At 55.0% G+C, this 19,945-nt stretch overlaps 1 protein-coding gene across 1 annotated transcript in view; it reads left to right on the forward strand.

The window, feature by feature from the left end:
- LOC103307318 (C-signal-like) overlaps positions 1–19,945 on the forward strand; it is a 291,414-nt gene that overhangs the window by 150,045 nt on the left and 121,424 nt on the right. The gene's annotated exons all lie outside the window — the stretch shown is intronic.

The raw sequence follows: 19,945 nt of genomic DNA on the forward strand, positions 1-19,945 counted from the left end.
TCTCTCTCTCTCTCTCACACACACACACACACACACACACACACACACAGAGCGTAGGGGGGAGTAAAAGTCAAAAACGGGCAAAAAATGATTGGATTTCCTTAAATTAAAATCTTCTGACTTTGGGAGTCTGACTCATGATTTTTACTCTCCCGAGATAGGCAATCCGGGGAAGGTCTTGTGACAAAACATACCCCTGTATTCACACCCTATACACCATGGTAATAACCTCTGTACAAAGTACATTAGAAAACTCATACTTTGCTGGTCAGTATTGTCCTGGTAAAATGTGTGTGGCAACATTGTATGTGAAGGTGCAAGAGTCCCCTGTATGGTGTTATTAACACGTGTTCCAAACCCCACAGCCCTGCCCACACAGAAGTTAATAACGCATGAAAGCTCTGTTGCTACTTGAACTCACTTCAAATCTCTGTTTGTAGCTAATATATTTGTTTTACTGGTTTATCTAATTCAGTGTGTTTAAATTGGAGTGTTTGGATAACTATTTAAGGTAATATAATGGCATATTATTCCCTTAAAGAAATACCAGACCATATATCTGTAGTGTCCAGGAGAGGGCTGGGCAGTATAGCACATTCATTTCTGGGGGAAGATCTGGGACTGGGGGTATGAAGGGGTCACCCTGCTGTATAACCAAGGCTGGTGAGAGCCAGAGTGTAGCAGGTAGGTGCAGTTACACACAGACACTCAGGGTGTGGCTTGCATCTTCGAAGGCTGTTTGTGAGCAGCCCCGGTGGGAGTTACCACAGCAGGACATTGTGAAGCACTGTAGGGGTGTGGGACTCACCCCTGCGGTGCCTCCTGCTGGTCGTCCATGGGAATTAGCTCATCCCAGCTCCGGAGCGCCCTCTGCAGGCCGGTAATCCACCTTATCACTGGCCCCCCCATGTCCCTCCCAGGACCCCAGTGCCCCTTTCTCCGGGTGCTGCCCCCTGGCAGTAACCCCTCTTTCTCTCAGGGTCTCCCTACCCAGGGGAACCCCCAACCCTCTAGCCCCACCTTGCCTCAGTCGTGGGCTACTGCCAGTCACCAACTAGCCCCCATGCCCTGGGGCGGACTGCAGTGTAAGTGCCACTCATCACAGGCCAGGTTGAGTTTGGACCTGCTGCCTTGGCCTACCCCTGGGCTGCCCTCCGCAACCCCCAGTACCCATGGGCCCTCTGCTAGGCCGCAGCCTGGGGCTTTCCAGGCTGGAGCCTCCTCAGCTCCTCTGCCTTTCCCCAGCCCTGCTCCCTTCAGGTACCCTGTCTCTAGCTCCTGCAGCCAGGCCCTTCTCTCTCTGAATGCAGAGAGAGAGGGGTGAGCTCCTGGCTCCCAGCCTCTTATACAGGCCAGCTGTGGCCTGATCGGGGTGTGGCCCAGCTGCGACCGCTTCCCCAATCAGCCCAGCTTTTAGAGCTGCAGCCCTCTCCAGGACTGCTTTCAAGCCCTTCCAGGCAGGAGCGGGTGTCCACCCCGCTATAGGCACCAAGGTTGAAGGGCAAGGGTGACAAGCCCCCCTCTGCTCTGGATTGTGTCCTGGTATGTCACAGGTCTATACCGCATCATGTATAAGTTACAAAGATGCAGCCTGAACCCCTTGGAAACTACGTGTGCAGTTAGCCTTGCAAATACAGTGCACTCAGCCACAATTTCACAGTTGTCCTGCTTCAGCTACGAGATGAAAGTTGTCGTGGGTGTATCTACAAAACCAAAGGCTGGTCAGTGTCTGAGATCCTCTGGCTGCAGTTACGTCAGCTCCTTGCTCAGATTCCTCCAGGACACACAGTTTGTTCTGTCTCACCTCATCCCATTCTGACCTGTGCTCCCTCTGTGTCCTGGTAGGTCACAAAGACCCACTCTGGCGGGTTTAATTTCCCCACAAACTGCTTGACACGCTCCAGGCTGACTCCTCAATTCGTCCCAGTCACCAGAACGCTGCGGACATTAAAGCCAGCCAGGGTCCGTCGCCTGCCTGTGTCCCAGCTGGCAGTGCCTCTGCTCAGTGAGAGCTGGGCTAGCTGCACCCACTCCCCTCTGTTATGCTCATACAAAGCACACGGGATCTTTTCCGGGAAAAGGCAAATACGCCGCATTTATTGAAAATACAAGTTAGCATATGCTTTTCAGTCTCTCTCTCTCTCTCTCTCTCACACACACACACACACACAGAGTCCTGCCAGTTGATGTTCATAGTTACCAGTCTGTTGTAGCTCGAGTCAATCTAATGGCCAGTTAGATGGAGCACGAGTGTGGAGCTGGGCTCGTGTCGGTCACGATCCGATGCTCCGAGGCTTTGCAGGACTGAACCCAGAGTTCCATGGCAAAACACCCCAGCTTTATAGTTGTACATTTCCATTTGAGTCCCTGCATTTTGCAATGTCATCCTGTAATCATTAGTCCTTAAGTGGTGTTATCATTTGATGGTTCTTGTTGGGCTTCCCATCGTTATCTCCTATTTGTTGTCTCGCCTTCGGGGGTGCCTGCCTCACCTCTGAGGTCATCAATGCTGCTAACATGTTTAGCATCGGATACAATGGATGTTTTCTGATAGTTTCCTGGTCTTTCCAAGTCTCTCACTTTTTCTTGACCATCTGGACATTTGTGATGGCTTTCACACCTTATCTTTTCCTGATGGAGGCATTCCTCATTCACACAAACAATCTCTTACAGAAACCTTCAAAGGTATCCAGACAGCAGTATTTTATATTCAGCAGAATACATTGTAAATCAAGCCTTGCTAAATCTTATAACTAAAACAATTCACATTGGGGCTTCAGGCCCTCAACATTCCTCTAATCTCCTTAACATAGATACAATACAAGATCCTGTCTCTTACTTACTAAACTTTAAAACAAAGAAATGTATATTTAACTAGAGTGCCTAATTTGTAATACATATAGAAACCATAGTAGACATTATAACTTATCCTAAAACAAAAGGGTGACCATAATCAGTCATAAGGATTGTTCTGGTCTGTCATTCCTTTCTGCTATTCAAAAATGGTGGCTGGCAGGATAAAATCAAACCATACATTAATTCTCATGGGGCATTATAAAATCCTGCTCCTACACCTCCCCCCGACAACTGGGGTTACCTAAGGGGAGCTCCAGGGAAAGAACTCTCTGCCACCAGCTAGCGATGAGTCAGGAGGAGATGAAAGGAGCCAGACCTTATTTGTATATTTGTTACCCAGCATCTCAAGGAGAACAGTCTGTTTGTTTTGGTTACTAGTCAGTGAAGTTCTCAGTGCAGAGCTGGTGAAATGTTGTTCTCCTCATTGTGTGTGAGAAAGGGCAGCACAACTCTACCCAACATGCCCTGAATGAGGAGCAGCCACATCTAGAACCTCAGTCTGACACAGCTGGGCAGTGGAACCAGAAACAAAGCACTAGGCAAAGAGTGGCACAGGACATCAGGAGCAAATATCAGGGGATAAGGATCCCAGTGTCCCAAAGCTCTTTAATCTCTGCAGTGCTAAGTGACTTCTAGTAAGGAGCTGGATCGAGTATTTTAGAGGCAGTGGCAAGGTGCCCTGGTCCGGCCCTGCTACAGTTATAATGGATCTGAGACTGTAGCATGAGACAATGCAGAGGCAGCGCTAAGGAATCCAAGGCATCTCTTCCCCAGAGGGGCTGCAGACAGACACCTGAATTCACTGCACTTCCGGGTTTGGCATTAACTACTAAGGAACTGCGAGTACTGTGTTAGGGAGAGGAAAATGAAAGGACTGTCCAAGGTACCAAGGTGTGGGTGTCTTACTTAGTACTGGCAGGAACGTACGATGGATTTATTGTTCCTTTCCCCTTAACACAGTTTTCCTTGTTATAGATACTGATTCGGTGTTTGCGTGGGGAAGTTTTGTCTGTTCAGGGCACTGTTGTGAAAACTGAGCCTACAAATGTACCCGAATTGTAAAATCAACTGTGAGAAGTGGGTAAAGGTTCATGCAGTGACACAATGAGCTGTCATATCAAACTGTGTGGGGAACAAAACAGGGTCTACACATAACACAGCTCTTCAGTGGTAGGATTATGACTGGTAAACAAGAGAAGCAGAGGATGGAACCAAAATCAATGTCTTGAAAGTTAGGCCTAGTTGATGGACAAAATAACGGGAGGATGGATTATTCCATCCATCGCCTGCTTGGAGCCATGAAAAAGAGACTTTGGGGGAGAACAGAAAAAGAACATTTACCGTCACCATGGCTGTGGGGGCAGGACTGTTGCCATGACACCAGACCTTGTGGGAGGACACCAGACCATTTTCACGTATTCAGTGACCTGACACTTGAAATATTTGTGATGTTCGGTGTAAGTGAACATTTGTCACTAGTCATTTGTCGGGTGGAGAGATAGACTGGGGAGTCTAAGGGGGCTGTCTGTGACTCCATGGTAAGACTGTTACAGCGATCCAGGAGTTCCCATTTGGTACCCGCTTGGTGAAATCTAATTGTAGAGCACCCCACCAGATCGGGGTCTCTGACCTGCATCTGACAGCCTGCCCTGAGGTAGGAGCGCAGGCGTGAGCTGCTCCAGACAGCGTGACATGCACAGATCTGGTGCTGTGGGGAGAAATGAGGGCAGCGTGCCACTGAAGCTGCAGAGGGTAGCAACAGAGCAGAGTGAGCTCCAGTGAGGGCTCTTTCCCCTCCATGGCCTGTGGACAGTGAGCTGCAGGGGTAGATGGCCCCTTGCCTATGCTCCTGGGGCAGGGGAAAGGCCGTGAGTGAGATGCTGAACTTGTGCCAAGCAGTTTCCTTTGGAAGGGAAGGGAAGGGAAGGGAGGGGAGTCGGGCAGCTGGAGAGTATTCTTCAGTGCAGGGCCTGGTTCCTTCGCCCGCCAGCTTGCAGAGCCATGTTCCTCCTCAGAGCTCCTGGCCCCAGCACAAAGACCTCACAGCAACCAGCACTGGCCATTCTGCCCCATGGACCCAAACATTACACATGCCCCAAGTGTGTGTGTGTGGGGTCAGTGAGTCTCCTCTCACCCCGTTCCAGCCAAGGCCGGCTAGACCAGATGGCATTCCGGCTACACAACACCAGCCTGCTACACTGGTTCTAACAGACTGTAGCGGGGTGGTAACCCTGCTCTTGCCTGGAGGGGTTAAAACAGCCCTGGAGAGGGCTGTGGCTGGGGAAAGGCTGACTGGGGAAACAGCCTCAGCTGGGGCCATGCCCCAATCAGGCCGCAGCTGGCCCTATAAAGGGGCTGCTAGGCTGGGGCTAGGCAGTCTCTCTCTAGTTGTTGAGAGGGATGGGCTTGGCTGCTGAGGAAGGTACCTAAAGTGGAGCAGGGCTGGGGAAAGGCCAGAGGAGCTCCGGCCTGGAAAACCCCCAGGCTGCAGGCCTTGTTAAAGGCTAAGAAGGTACTAGGGTTGCAGAGGGGCAGCCCAAGGGTAGGCAGAGGCAGCAGGTCCAAACCCTCCCTGCCAATGATGAGTGGCACTTACACTGCAGTCTGCCCCAGGGAATGGGGGCTAGATGGTGACTGGCAGTAGCCCAAGACTGAGGCGAGGTGGGGATGGGGGTTAGGGGCCAGCGGCAAGGCGCGCTAATTCCCTGGACGACCAGCAGGTGGCACCGCCGGGTGAGTTATCACTTTGCTATACAGACCCTTCCAGCTGGGCCCCTCCAGCCTGACAGCCTGGGCGTCCCTGCCTCACACTGCCCTGTCCTCCTAACACGGCTCCCTTTCTTCCCCTGCCTCTTGCCCAAGGAACCGAGGACGAACTCCCAAGGGGCCGGGAGCAGAGATTCAGAGTGAGTCCCAAGAGCTGCCCCTGAAGCTGAGACAGGTTCTCGGCTTGGCTGGGCCATCCCCTGGCCCAGGCAGATACCACTGCTGGGGAGGGTCAGGGAAGCAGTCATGGCCGTTGCTCACTGCAGCCCAGCACATGCTGCACTAAATTCACATTGAGTTAACTCCTCTGCTGAGTCGCACCTAAGGCAGGTGAGCTGTCCTGGGAAGGGAGATGTCGGGGGAGGAGGGTCTAGAGAGGCCATGTAGCCTCAGACAGACTAACAAGCACTAAATGCTTTTGGCACAGGAGGTAACCCTGCCCCTGAGAACCCCTTTCTCTCTATACGTGCTTGTCATCTTGAGGGACTATTTGTCAGAGGAAGGATACAATGGAGACCCCTCACCATCTTTTCGCTAGGGAAATGGACCTTACTGTGGGAGCTGGACTCTTGGTTCACACCCCACCGGGGCAGCACTAGGGGCTCTGGGTCCATTTCTTGGATGGTTGCAGTCTGTGACGTTCTGTACCTCGTGGGAACACACTACACTCCCATGGTCATCCTTATAAAAATGATTGTGTGGCATCCAATGCAAAGTTTGTCATGTCAGGTGTCTTCGGAAGGCTCGTGATGCACTGAGCATTGTTGTTATAGTGATGTTACAGGTTGTAATTTCATATATATAGTTATGAAGCTGAAAATGTGTCCTCATGGCTTAAAACAGCCCAGGCAAAACTCTCCAAGAGCAGAGGGGCAGTTCACACCTCATCAGGGCAAGTATGGGACAAACCCAGCCCAGTCTCACAGGAACAAAGGACAACTTGCCTAAGCAGCAACAAAGGATCTGTTGGACTCTTGAGTGAGTCACCCCCCTTCCTTTGGACAGTTTGGGACTGCGATGAGGTAATGCTCACCTGACCCTGAAGGGGGGGGACAAAGCCAAGAGGGAAGAAAGGATATGATAAAAGGGGGAGACGTTTGCCATGCTCTTTTTCTCTCTTCCACCTCCATCTACAGACATCACCACCACGCGACTGAAGCGCTGATCAAAGGGGAGAGCCTGGCTGAAGGGGAACCAGCCAGCCTGTGGTGAGAAGCATCTAAGTTTGTAAAGGCACTGAAAGTGTTAAGATCAGCTTAGAATGTGTTTTGCTTTTATTTCATTTGCCCAAATCAGACTTGTCATGCTTTGACTTATAATCACTTAAAATCTATCTTTATAGTTAATAAATTTGTTTGTTTATTCTACCTGAAGCAGTGCATATGGTTTGAAGCATGTCAGAAACTCGGGATAACAAGCCTGGTGCATATCAATTTCTCTGTTAAATTGATGAACACAATTGAGCTTTCCTGGGAACATTCAAATAACAAGTAAACAGTGGCATTGGCCTGCAAAAAGCTGAATCAATCAGACATGTGACTTGCCCAGGTGGCTTGAGACCCCATCTTCTGGCTGTGATGTTGCACAAGAGAGAGGATATAAAAGCCCCTGAAAGCCTCTCCATTTTGTCTTCAGCTGACTCCGAAGATAGCCTCTCCAACCCAAAGAGATGCCTGAAAGAAACTGGAACAAAGGCCAGTAACTACAGGGGGTGAGTGATTGCTGGACCCAGACTAGGAGGAAGTCTAGTCTGTAAAAGAAGCTTATTGGAACATCTGAGGGTGAGATTTACCTGCATTTAGTTTCCTATGATTTACCTGCATTTAGTTTCCTACTATATTAGGCTTAGACTTGCATGTTTTATTTTATTTCGCTTGATAAGTTATTTCATTCTGTCTGTTACTACTTGGAACCACTTAAATCCTACTTTTTATGTTTAATAAAATCACTTTTTACTTATTAATTAACCCAGAGTAAGTAATTAAATCCTGGGGGATCAAACAGCTGTGCATATCTCTCCATCAGTGTTATAGAGGGTGAACAAGTTCTGAGTTTACCCTGTATAAGCTTTATACAGAGTAAAACGGATGTATTTGGTGTTTGGATCCCATTGGGAACTGGGTATCTGGGTGCTAGAGACAGGAGCACTTCTTAAGCTGTTTTCAGTTAAGCCTGCAGCTTTTGGGGGACATGGTTCAGACCTGGGTCTGTGTTTGTAGCAGGCCAGCATGTCTGGCACAACAAGGCAGGGTATTGAAGTCCCAAGCTGACAGGGAAAACGGCCTCAGAGGTAGTCCCAAGGGGGTTTCTGTGACCCAACATGTCACACCCGTGACTAAGGGTGAAGGGCTATGTAGTAGTTCCGGGGTGGGGCTCGTCCCTTCCTGGGGCACCTGAAAGTCAGGCCGCCTCGCTACAAAGCGAATAACAGTTAGGGCCCCGACCTTTGGGTAGGGGCTAAGCACACAATTGACAGTTCAGGGCTCAGGCCCCTATGCAGGGACTGAGCACCCAATTAGCAGTCCAGACCTCAGGCCCTTATGCAGGGACTGAGCACCCAATTAGCAGTTCAGAGCTCAGGCCCTTATGCAGGGACTGAGCACCCAATTAGCAGTCCAGACCTCAGGCCCTTATGCAGGGACTGAGCACCCAATTAGCAGTTCAGAGCTCAGGCCCTTATGCAGGGACTGAGCACCCAATTAGCAGTTCAGAGCTCAGGCCCTTATGCAGGGACTGAGCACCCAATTAGCAGTTCAGAGCTCAGGCCCTTATGCAGGGACTGAGCACCCAATTAGCAGTTCAGACCTCAGGCCCTTATGCAGGGACTGAGCACCCAATTAGCAGTTCAGGGCTCAGGCCCCTATGCAGGGACTGAGCACCCAATTAGCAGTCCAGACCTCAGGCCCCTATGCAGGGACTGAGCACCCAATTAACAGCTCCGGCCCTGGGTCAGGGCGGGGCAGCACACCAATAGTCAGTCAGTGGCCCAGGCCTTGTAGCAGGGGCTGGGTCAGTTTGGGTTAGCCCAGGCCCTAGGTCAGGGCGGGGCAGCAAATTAATAGTCAGTCAGGGGCCCAGGCCCCTTGGACAAGGAGGAGGAGAGACTGCCACCCGGCGCGGGGTGGCAGGGGGGAACACAGGCCCACCCACTCCACTGTGTTCCAGCCCGGGGCCCTATCCGCAGCAGTCCATCTGCCGCGCAGTCAGTGGGGATCCTGACCGCAACACACTGACATGGGTTCGGGGTCTGCTATCCCCGGGCCACTTCCCATCTCCTCCTCCATGGGTACCTGCTCCTCCTGAGTTCCGTCTGCTGGGTCACAGATCATGGGCTCCTCCGGGCCCCGAGCACTAGGTAGGTCTGTCGCTCCCTCTGGGCCCTCGGCGGGGGGAAGCTCAGGACGCTCCTCGGGGTACCGGGCTCTCGGCAGGCTCGGCCAGTCCTCCTCAGGATACCGGGCTCTCGGCAGGCTCGGCCAGTCCTCCTCAGGGTACCGGGCTCTCGGCAGGCTCGGCCAGTCCTCCTCGGGGTACCGGGCTCTCGGCAGGCTCGGCCAGTCCTCCTCGGGGTACCGGGCTCTCGGCAGGCTCAGGTCCGCGGGAGCTCAGGCACCAGCGTCTGTCCTCTCCCGCTGCCGGCCAGCTACTGAGCGCTGGGGCCTGGCCTTTATACTTCCTGTCCCGCCCCTTGACTTCCGGGGGGCGGGGACAGGCCACGGTGGCTCCACCCACTCTGGCGGCTTTTCTGACTCATCGCTTCCTGGGGCGCCTGGAAGCCAGGCCGCCCCGCTACACGGCCCCCCCTCAAGGCTGGCTCCCGGGTACCGGGGCCAGACCCTTCCATACCTCCTAGGTGGGAAAGGAAGTCGGCGTTTGCGTGGTCTCTCCCAGCCCGATGGCGAACGGTGAAGGCATAAGGTTGCAGCGCTAAGTACCACCGCTGCAGCCGCATATTATGGTCCTTCATGCGGGCCAACCACTGGAGAGCAGAGTGGTCGGTGACCAAGATGAAAGGGGCTCCCAGGAGATAGTACCGCAGGGCGTCACAAGCCCACTTCGCGGCTAGGGCTTCCTTTTCCACCACGGCATAGTTCTTTTCTTGGGGGAAGAGCTTCCGACTGATGTAAAGGACCGGGTGCTCTTCGCCGCCAACCTCTTGGGAGAGGACTGCCCCGAGACCCACCTCCGAAGCGTCGGTTTACAGGATGAAGGCCTGCTTGAAATCGGGGCTATATAAGACTGGCTCTTGACACAGGCTTGTCTTGAGGGCTTGAAAGGCTTCGTCACTCTCACGGGTCCAGACCACTTGCCGGGGGCTTTCCTTCGTTAAGAGTCCCGTCAAGGGGGCTGCGATCGCCGCAAAGTGGGGAATGAAGCGTCGATAATACCCCACTAGCCCCAGAAACTGGCGTACTTGCCGTTTCGTGGTGGGCGGGGGGCAGGTCGCAATGGCCTGCACCTTGTCCACCAGCGGTTTCACCTGGCCGTGCCCGATAGCGTACCCCAGATACTTAGTTTCTTGTCGGCCGATGCAACACTTCTTCGGGTTGGCCGTTAACCCGGCGGCCCGCAAGGACCTCAGGACGGCGGCGACCTGTTCCAGATGGTTTTCCCACTGCGGGCTGTAAATGACTAAGTCGTCCAAATAGGCCGCCGCGTAGTCTTGGTGGGGTTGGAGGAGGCGGTCCATCAGGCGCTGAAACGTGGCCGGGGCTCCGTGGAGGCCGAAGGGCATTCGAGTAAACTGGTATAGGCCCGTAGGGGTGGCGAACGCAGTTTTCTCCCTTGAAGTGGGATCCAGGGGGATTTGCCAATACCCCTTGCTGAGGTCCAGGGTTGTGATGTAACGAGCTCCTCCTAACCGAGCCAACAGCTCGTCTATCTGGGGCACGGGGTAGGCATCGAACTTGGAGATGGCGTTCACACGTCTAAAGTCGATGCAGAACCGTTGGGAGCCGTCGGGCTTCGGTACCAACACGATGGGGCTTCGCCACTCGCTGTGCGATGGTTCAATCACGCCCAGGTCCAGCATCGCCCGTACTTCCTCATCCACGGCGCCTCTCCGGTGATAAGGCAAGGGTCTGGTCGCGCCGCGAATCACCACCCCCGGCTCCGTTTGGATCCTATGGTACACCAGGGAGGTGGCTCCCGGTTGGGCAGTGAAGGTGTGACGGAATGCTCGTAGGAGGCACCGGGTTTGCTTGAGTTGTTCCTCCGTCAGGGTCTCCCCAAGTTGGGGTTCCTCAGGGTCCCGGGTATGGGCTACCTGGGGCCCTAGCTCGGGCTCTGGTGGGTAGGGGTTAATCAAAAGCCCTTCCCGTTCCTGCCAGGGCTTGAGCAGGTTGATGTGGTACTGCTGTATCCGCTTCTTCCGGTCGGGCTGGTCGATCTCATATGTAACCGGGCCCACTTTCCGGACCACCTCATATGGTCCTTGCCAGCGAGCCAGAACCTTCGACTCACTGGAGGGGAGAAGGAGTAATACCCGGTCTCCGGGTAAGAAGTCCCGTGCTTGGACGTCGCGGTTGTAGGCTTGGGCTTGCGTCTCCTGGGCGGCTTTCAAATTCTCTTGGGCCCGGTCTCCAGCTTGCTTAAGACGCTCCTGGAGCTGGATCATGTACTTTAAGAGGCCCTGGGCCGGTGAGGGGGTTTGCTCCCAAGTTTCCCTCACTAGGTCCAATAGGCCTCGCGGTAGACGGCCGTAGAGCAGCTCGAACGGCGAGAATTTCGTCGACGACTGGGGGACCTCTCGGATCGCTAGGAGCAAGGGTGGGAGTAGTTGGTCCCATCGGCGAAGGTCCTCCGGGGGGAACTTACGGAGCATGTCTTTTAAGGTCCGGTTAAACCTCTCGACCAGCCCGTCCGTCTGGGGATGATAGACTGACGTTCGCAGTTGCTTGACCCCCAGAAGCTCACATACCTGGCGGAGCAACCGCGACGTAAAGTTTGTCCCTTGATCCGTGAGGATCTCGCGGGGTAGGCCGACACGGGCAAAAATCTTCACTAGCTCATCAGCGATGGTGCGGGCTGTAATGTTCCGGAGGGGAATTGCCTCGGGGAACCGGGTAGCATAGTCTAACATCACCAAGATGTATTGAAACCCTGCACTGCTTTTGGGAAGGGGCCCCACCAGGTCCATGGCCACGCGCTCGAAGGGTGTCTCAATCAGGGGCATCGGGATCAACGGGGCCTTGGGAGTCCGGGCCGGGGCAGCCAACTGGCAGCGCGGGCAGGAATTACAGTAGTTCTTCACCTCCTGGTACACCCCTGGCCAGAAGAAGCGTCCCAAAATCCGGGCCAGGGTTTTCTCGTGACCGAGGTGCCCAGCCGCGGGGACGTCGTGGGCCAACTTCATAACGGACTGTCGATGACGCCGGGGAACGAGGAGTTGGGTTCGGGTCTCCCCCGTGTGGGGGTCCCGCTCGACCCGATACAGGCGGTCTTGCCGCAACTCAAAGTGTGGCCACTGGGCCGCTCGACCGGAGTAGAGGACAGTCCCATTCGCCATGGCCAATTGTTCGTATACTCGCTGAAGTGTGGGGTCGGCCCGTTGGTCCCGGCAGAAGTCCATGGTGGCCGAGGAATCCGTCGCCGCTCCTCGGGAAGCATCCTCTGGTTCTCCGGCCGAGCTGGTTGGCTCGGGGGTTTCCCTCTCCTCTCCTTCACTCTCAGGGGTCTCCCCTTCTAGGGCGGGCGTGGCCCGCGGGTCGTCTCCTGCGTGCCGGCGGAGGATTGCTGGAAACTCCGGCCAGTCTCGGCCCAGGATCACGGGGTATGCCAGTCGTGGGGCCAGTCCCACCACCATTGATCGGGTGACCCCCTCGATCGTCAGCTGGGCCCGGGTACTCAGGTAGGGCCGTACGTCTCCATGGATGCACTGCAGGCAAATTTCACCCAATCGGGCGTCAGCCGGGGGACCGAAGCGTTGGCGGACTAGCGTCTGTCCGCAGCCCGAGTCGAGGAGGGCCACCGTCGGGTATCCTTCAAGGACCACCGGCACGGTGATCTTAGCCGCCTGGGAAGGACGGGCCCGAGCCTCCCCTGCACAGACCTGGCCAAAGGTACACTCCAGCCCTGGGCAATCCCGCTGGAGATGGCTGTACTCCCCGCAGGAGAAACAGGGCCCCAGGGTGGCCCGCCCCGTCCGGGGCCGGACGCCAGGGGGGGGTCCCGGCGGACCTTGGTGGTCTTTTTGCCCTATGGGGGTCGGGGTCCGAGCGGGTCGCCCGGGTGCTACCGGGGCCCGAGTCCAACCCTCGCCTCCCCGGGAAGAAATCCGTGAATCCGCTCGGGCGGGTGTTCCTTTCTTCTCGGGGGTAGGGCGCTCCGCCCCGGGTGGGGGCCCTCGGAGTCCCGGGCCTATCGGCGTGTCAGCCGCGAGAAAGTCCTCCATTAGGGACACGGCGGCGGTCAGGGTCGCTGGTCGGTGCCGGAGGACCCAGGCCCGCCCCCGTGGTGGAAGAACATGGGTGAACTGCTCTAGCAGCACCTGTTCCATTACCTCCTCCGATGTTCGGTGCTCGGGTTGTAACCACCGCTTACAGGTTTCCCGGAGCTCCTGGGCCACCTGCCGAGGTCGGGCCCCCGTGGGGTAGGTCAGACTCCTAAACCGCTGGCGGAAAGTCTTGGGGCTCACATCCAGGGCATCGAGAATGGCAGCCTTTACTTGGCTGTAGTCTTGGGCGGCTTCCACCAACAGGCCTCGGTAGACCATCTGCGCCGTCCCAGTCAGGTATGGGGCTAATATGGAAGCCCATAGCTCCGGGGCCCAACCGGCGACGATGGCCACCCGCTCGAATGTGACAAGAAAGGCTTCGGGGTCATCACCGGGTACCATTTTCGTCAGCCGGATCGGGGGGCTGGGCCGCGTAGTCCCGGCTGCGCCTCCAGGCTGTGCCTCTCCGGGTCGGGCCAGCGTCGCTGCGAGTTGTTGGAGACATTCCCGCTGGAACTCCTGCTGCTGGGTGACCAGGTCTTGTACGAGCTGGTTCCGCTGAGTTCCAAGCTGCTCCATGAGCTGCTGCTGCTGCTATTGCAGCTGGGCGGCCTGCTGCTCCCTTTGCTGTTGCAGCTGGGCCACCTGCTGCCGCTCCTGGGTTTCTGTCACCAGGGCCAAGAGCTGGGACAGATCCATTTCTCGGGAGGGGGATCTTTCTCCCCCGCCCCTCTCTCCCCGGAGTCGAGGGTTCGCGCCCACATCCTGGGCGGAACTCCTGGCTGGCTCGCCACGTGTAGTAGTTCCGGGGTGGGGCTCGTCCCTTCCTGGGGCGCCTGAAAGTCAGGCCGCCCCGCTACAAAGCAAATAACAGTTAGGGCCCCGACCTTTGGGTAGGGGCTAAGCACACAATTGACAGTTCAGGGCTCAGGCCCCTATGCAGGGACTGAGCACACAATTAGCAGTTCAGAGCTCAGGCCCTTGTGCAGGGACTGAGCACCCAATTAGCAGTCCAGAGCTCAGGCCCTTGTGCAGGGACTGAGCACCCAATTAACAGTTCAGAGCTCAGGCCCTTATGCAGGGACTGAGTACCCAATTAACAGCTCCGGCCCTGGGTCAGGGCGGGGCAGCACACCAATAGTCAGTCAGTGGCCCAGGCCTTGTAGCAGGGGCTGGGTCAGTTTGGGTTAGCCCAGGCCCTAGGTCAGGGCGGGGCAGCAAATCAATAGTCAGTCAGTGGCCCAGGCCTTGTAGCAGGGGCTGGGTCAGTTTGGGTTAGCCCAGGCCCTAGGTCAGGGCGGGGCAGCAAATCAATAGTCAGTCAGGGGCCCAGGCCCCTTGGACAAGGAGGAGGAGAGACTGCCACCCGGCGCGGGGTGGCAGGGGGGAACACAGGCCCACCCACTCCACTGTGTTCCAGCCCGGGGCCCTATCCGCAGCAGTCCATCTGCCGCGCAGTCAGTGGGGATCCTGACCGCAACACACTGACATGGGTTCAGGGTCTGCTATCCCCGGGCCACTTCCCATCTCCTCCTCCATGGGTACCTGCTCCTCCTGAGTTCCGTCTGCTGGGTCGCAGATCATGGGCTCCTCCAGGCCCCGAGCACCAGGTAGGTCTGTCGCTCCCTCTGGGCCCTCGGCGGGGGGAAGCTCAGGACGCTCCTCGGGGTACCGGGCTCTCGGCAGGCTCGGCCAGTCCTCCTCAGGATACCGGGCTCTCGGCAGGCTCGGCCAGTCCTCCTCAGGGTACCGGGCTCTCGGCAGGCTCGGCCAGTCCTCCTCAGGGTACCGGGCTCTCGGCAGGCTCAGGTCCGCGGGAGCTCGGGCACCAGCGTCTGTCCTCTCCCGCTGCCGGCCAGCTACTGAGTGCTGGGGCCTGGCCTTTATACTTCCTGTCCCGCCCCTTGACTTCCGGGGGGCGGGGACAGGCCACGGTGGCTCCGCCCACTCTGGTGGCTTTTCTGGCTCATCGCTTCCTGGGGCGCCTGGAAGCCAGGCCGCCCCGCTACAGGCTATAAAGGGGGTTATAAAGTTTTTAACAAGTATGGGGTTGTTTCTGGGGAGTAGGCTCAGTGTTTGAGTGTAGAACAGGGGTGGGTAGTTCCTGGTTATTGGTGATTTGTGCTGAACGAGTTCTACCTTCATAACAAGGCGGCATTTGATTCAGTGCTCCACTTGTCCTGTGCCCTATACCCCAAGGGACATGCACTATCTGCAGAGGTGGATGTTGAGTGTGTGCACTATGGGCCTACGAGCTCATCACTCAAAGAGGGCAGAGTTAAGATTATGTGGCTGTTCAACCTTCGTTTTGCAGAGGTTTCAGTTTTTCTAAACTAGATGTTCTGGAAGGACAAGCGATACTTCCAGGCAAATTTTAATGCTGCATTAATGACAATTTTTGTCAGCAAATGTCTTAGTTTTGTCTTTTTCACTGAAAGAAATGTTTTGTTGTATGAGTTAGTGGTCATCTACACAGGTATAGGTCTCATGTGGGGTTACAGTTGATACTCTACTATGGCTAGGCTATTACAAAAGACCTAGCTTTTACATTGCGCTTTCCATTGGTCAATCTCAACAAACTCGATATCATTCTCCGTGGTTTACAGATGGGGAAGCTGAGGTACGGAGGGGCGAAGTGACCTGCCCAAGATCACCCAGCAGGTCAGTGGGAGAGAGAGCGAGGAACAGCCCCAGTTGAGTGGTCTCTCCCCTAGGCCATATGGTTGCTCTGAGATTCCTCAGTACTCCTCCCCCTCCTCTACGTTTTGCTACAGTGGAATGAGGCCAATGGTTGTGCTTTGAAATGTCTGGCCCCAGTCACCAGAGCGCTGCTGATATTGCCCTGCAGGGAGAAAGCAGGAGCTGAGCGGATCCTGCCTGCAGGGGTGGGAGGTGCTCGCTGGTTATGTTCTCAGGAGCAGGGTGAGCAGAAGGGATGGGGCTTTGAGGTACAGAAAAGGTGAACTGGGGACATGAGGAGGTGGCCAGGAAGCCGTGGGAGTTGGCTGTGTTCAGGGGGCGATCTGCAGCCTGGGCAGGGTTTTCAGGCTCCTGTTAATCTGTCAGAATGTGGGCAGGCTGACACTCAGAGTGGCTGATCTCATTCTCCTCTCTCCAAGGGGCACCTGGGGGTGGCTTTCAGCAGCTTGTGGCACATTGGCACTGGAGTTGTTCCAGGCAGGGATCTGCAGCGCTGACACCCTCCACCGGATTGCAGCGTTAGGGTCGCACAGTTAGAAACCACACAGGGTGAGGAGACGCACAGTTGTGGGTCCTACCTGTCATGGACACTCCAAGTACACTCCATCCACTGGATCACCCTGGTCCACATGCTTGTTGATCCCCTCAAAAAATTCTAAAAAATTGGTGAGGCATGATTTCCCTTTACTAAAGCCATGTTGACTATTCCCCAGCAAATCGTGTTCATCTCTGTGTCTGATCATTCTGTTCTTTACTATCATTTCAACCGATTTCCATGGTACTGAAGTTAGGCTAATCAGCCTGTATTTGCCAGGATTCCCTCTGGGGCCTTTTTTAAAAATTGTCACATTAGCTATTCCCCAGTCACCTGATATAGAAGCTGATTTAAATGATCAGTTAAATACCACAGCTACTAGTTCTACAATTTCATATTTGAGTTCCTTCGAACTCTTGGGTGAATATCACCTCTTCCTGATGTCTTATTACTGCATAATTTATCAATTTCTTCCACAATCTCGATCTGGGGCAGTTCTTCAGATTTGTCTCTTAAAAAGATAAGACCAGATGTGGGAATCTCCCTCACATCCTCTGCAGTGACAACCGATGCAAAGAATTCATTTACTTCTCTGCAATGGCCTTATCTTCTCTGAGTGCTCCTTTAGCATCTTCATCTTCCAGGGGTCCCACTGATTGCTTGGCAGCTTCCTGCTTTTGATGTACTTTTAAAAAAAATTGCTGTTAGTTTCTGAGTCTTTTGCTAGTTGCACTTCAAATTCTCTCTGGCCTGCTATGTCTGCTTTTACACTTCGCTTGCCAGAGTTTCTGCTCCTTTCTATTTCTCTGAGTAGGATTTCTCCTTAAATTTTGAATGGATGCCTTTTTACCTCTAACCACTTATTTTACCTTGCTGTGTACCATGGTGGCACATATTTGGTTCTCTTACTATGTTTTTTAATCTGACCCTTTATTATGGCGTTTTTAAAAGGTTTCCATGCAGCTTGCAGGCTTTTCCCTTTCGTGCCTGTACCTCTGCCCCTCTCCCCCCACAAAGGATGTTAAATTAAATTATATTATGGTTGCTACTACTGAGCAGTTCAGCTATATGCACCTCTTGGGGCATGTCTTCACTACCCGCCGGATCGGCCGGTAGCAATCGATCTATTGGGGATCGACTTATTGTGTCTAGTGAAGACGCGATAAAATCGATCCCCGATGGCTCTGCCGTCGACTCCAGAAATCCATCGCGGCAAGTGGAGTCGACGGCGGCACGGCAGCGGTCGACTCGCCATCATCCTCCCAGCCAGGTAAGTCGACCTAAAATACGCAACTTCAGCTACGCTATTCACATAGCTGAAGTTGCGTATCTTAGGTCGACCCCGCCCCCATATTGTAGACCTAGCCTCGGACCAGATCCTGTGCTCCACTTAGGACTAATTCAAGAATTGCCTCTTCCCTCCCGCCTCTGGTTTGGCTCTTTCCCGCCTAGTGCAGAGCAGGTCCCCTCGTCTCCCAGAAGGGCTGAGTCCCCCTTGTAGGCCTGTGGGGAAGCCCCTCTCTTTTGTGTTGTTGCCTCTCCAGAGGAGATGGATTCTTCCTAGAAGTGGCGGTCACGAGGCCGTGGCCCCACCCCTACTCCTCCTCTTCCTCCCAAGGCCCCGCCCCCTGACCAAGCTGGAGCCACGCTGAGGAGATCAGGTCCCTCCACCTGCCTGGGGTAGGGAGGCTCAGGGTAGGTGATGGGTCTGCGGCTCCCCTCAGATGCCTGCGTCACTCATACCTGGACCCAGCTCTGGTTCCAGCCTGGCATGGGGATGGGGGCTCGGGGCTGAAGAGAGGCAACTGGACCATGATAAGAGCTGCCTGGGAAGCTGTGGGTAGCCATGGACCCTCTACTCCAGGCAGTTGGAGGGTCTGCAGCTCCCCACAGCTGCTCGGGCTCCAGCTTCTGGCCTGGCCAGGGGTCAGGGCCTCGGCCGGAAGAAGAGGGACAGAGGGCAGGGCCCACAGCACAAAGTGGACTTCCAAAAATGGGAGGGCCATGGCAAATAATAAATGGAGATATACCTATCTCATAGAACTAGAAGGCCCCCTGAAGGGTCATTAAGTCCAGCCCCCTGCCTTTACTAGCAGGACCAAGTACTGTTTTTGCCCCAGATCCCTAAGTGGCTCCCTCAAGGATTGAACTCACAACTCTAGGTTTAACAAACCAATGCTCAAACCACTGAGCTAGCTCTCCCCCCACCTTGGACCCCCTTGTTCCAGCACCCCTGTGCCTCTCCCTCTCCTGGCTGATCTCACCCTGTGCTTAAAGCCCACTCAACCGGAGCCCTCTCAACTCAAGCTCCATGAGCAAACCAACCCCTCTGGAGCCACACTGTGTGTATATATATGTGTGTGTGTGTGTGTGTGTGTGTGTGTGTGTGTGTGTGTGTGTGCGCAAATCCTCCAGGTTCTCCTTCTCATGCCCAGGGAAAGTGTGACACCTCTCAACCCCCACTTCCCAGGGCACTGCCCATCCCCAACCAATGGGTGCAGGCAGGGAGGACTGACCCATCCCCAAGGGGTCCCTCGCCCCATGAAGAGAAAGAGATGATATAACCAGAGGCTTCTGGCCGCCCCCTTCCCAGTGCCCTCTGTGCTGTTTGGGGGGTAGGGCCATCTCAGATCAGGTTACAGAGCATCGGCCTGTATATCTCAGCCTGGCTAACTCAATACACTGCACTAGAGTGGGGGAAGGGGTGTGTGTAACGTCCTGTGGGGTCTCCCTGGGATCTCTTCCCTGCGGCAGTGACTGCTCAGTGTGGTGTCTGTTCCAAGCTGGTGAGTCCTGGGTGTCTGGCTGGTGAGTCTTGCCCACATGCTCAGGGTTTAGCTGATCGCCATATTTGGGGTCGGGAAGGAATTTTCCTCCAGGGTAGATTGGCCGAGGCCCTGGAGGTTTTTTGCCTTCCTCTGCAGCGTGGGGCACGGGTCACTTGCTGGAGGACATAGGTTAGGGGTTTGTTACAGGAGTGGGTGGGTGAGATTCTGTGGCCTGCGTTGTGCAGGGGTCAGACTAAATGATCATAATGGTCCCTTCTGGCCTTAAAGTCTATGAGTCTGAGTCTATGAGTGAGACAGCTGGAGATGGGTAGCTGGGATGGGGTGTTTGAAGGGGAAGCCCCCACCAGGCTGAGCCCCAAGGACAAGGTTGCAGCAGAGGCATAGACACAGGTTCAGGGGCAGTGTCAGGTTCAGATCGGATCTGGTTTCAAAACAACTTGACGTTCTTGGACTGGTGCGGGTCTAGTTGGGCTTAAAATTTGGCCGAAACTATCAGATCTGGTCAGGTGATGGTCCAGGCCGCTAGGTGCCCATGGGTGAGGCCAGGATCTCCCTGGGTCCAGCTGAAACCATGAGGGGCCAACCCAGATCACTGTCCCCTGATGCTGGGTGGGGAGCTGGAGCAGGATCCCCATGCAGACGCTCTCCCCAGATGGGGTTTGTGACTTAGTCAGAGGTTCAGGACGTGGGACAAGGAGACCCCATAACAACTCCTGGGTCCCCTCCAGACACTCTTGAAACCCAGCTGCAGATGGCCTGAGAGGAACCCTCCCGCAGGATGTACCCTGGGGACCTGAACGACCTGGTATTTTTCCCACGCCTGGCAGCCACAAAAACCACCCCCAGCCCACCCTCCCAGCCAGT

This window comes from Chrysemys picta, chromosome 14, assembly GCF_011386835.1.
Source record: "Chrysemys picta bellii isolate R12L10 chromosome 14, ASM1138683v2, whole genome shotgun sequence".
In the NCBI taxonomy this organism is placed as follows: Eukaryota; Metazoa; Chordata; order Testudines; family Emydidae; genus Chrysemys; species Chrysemys picta.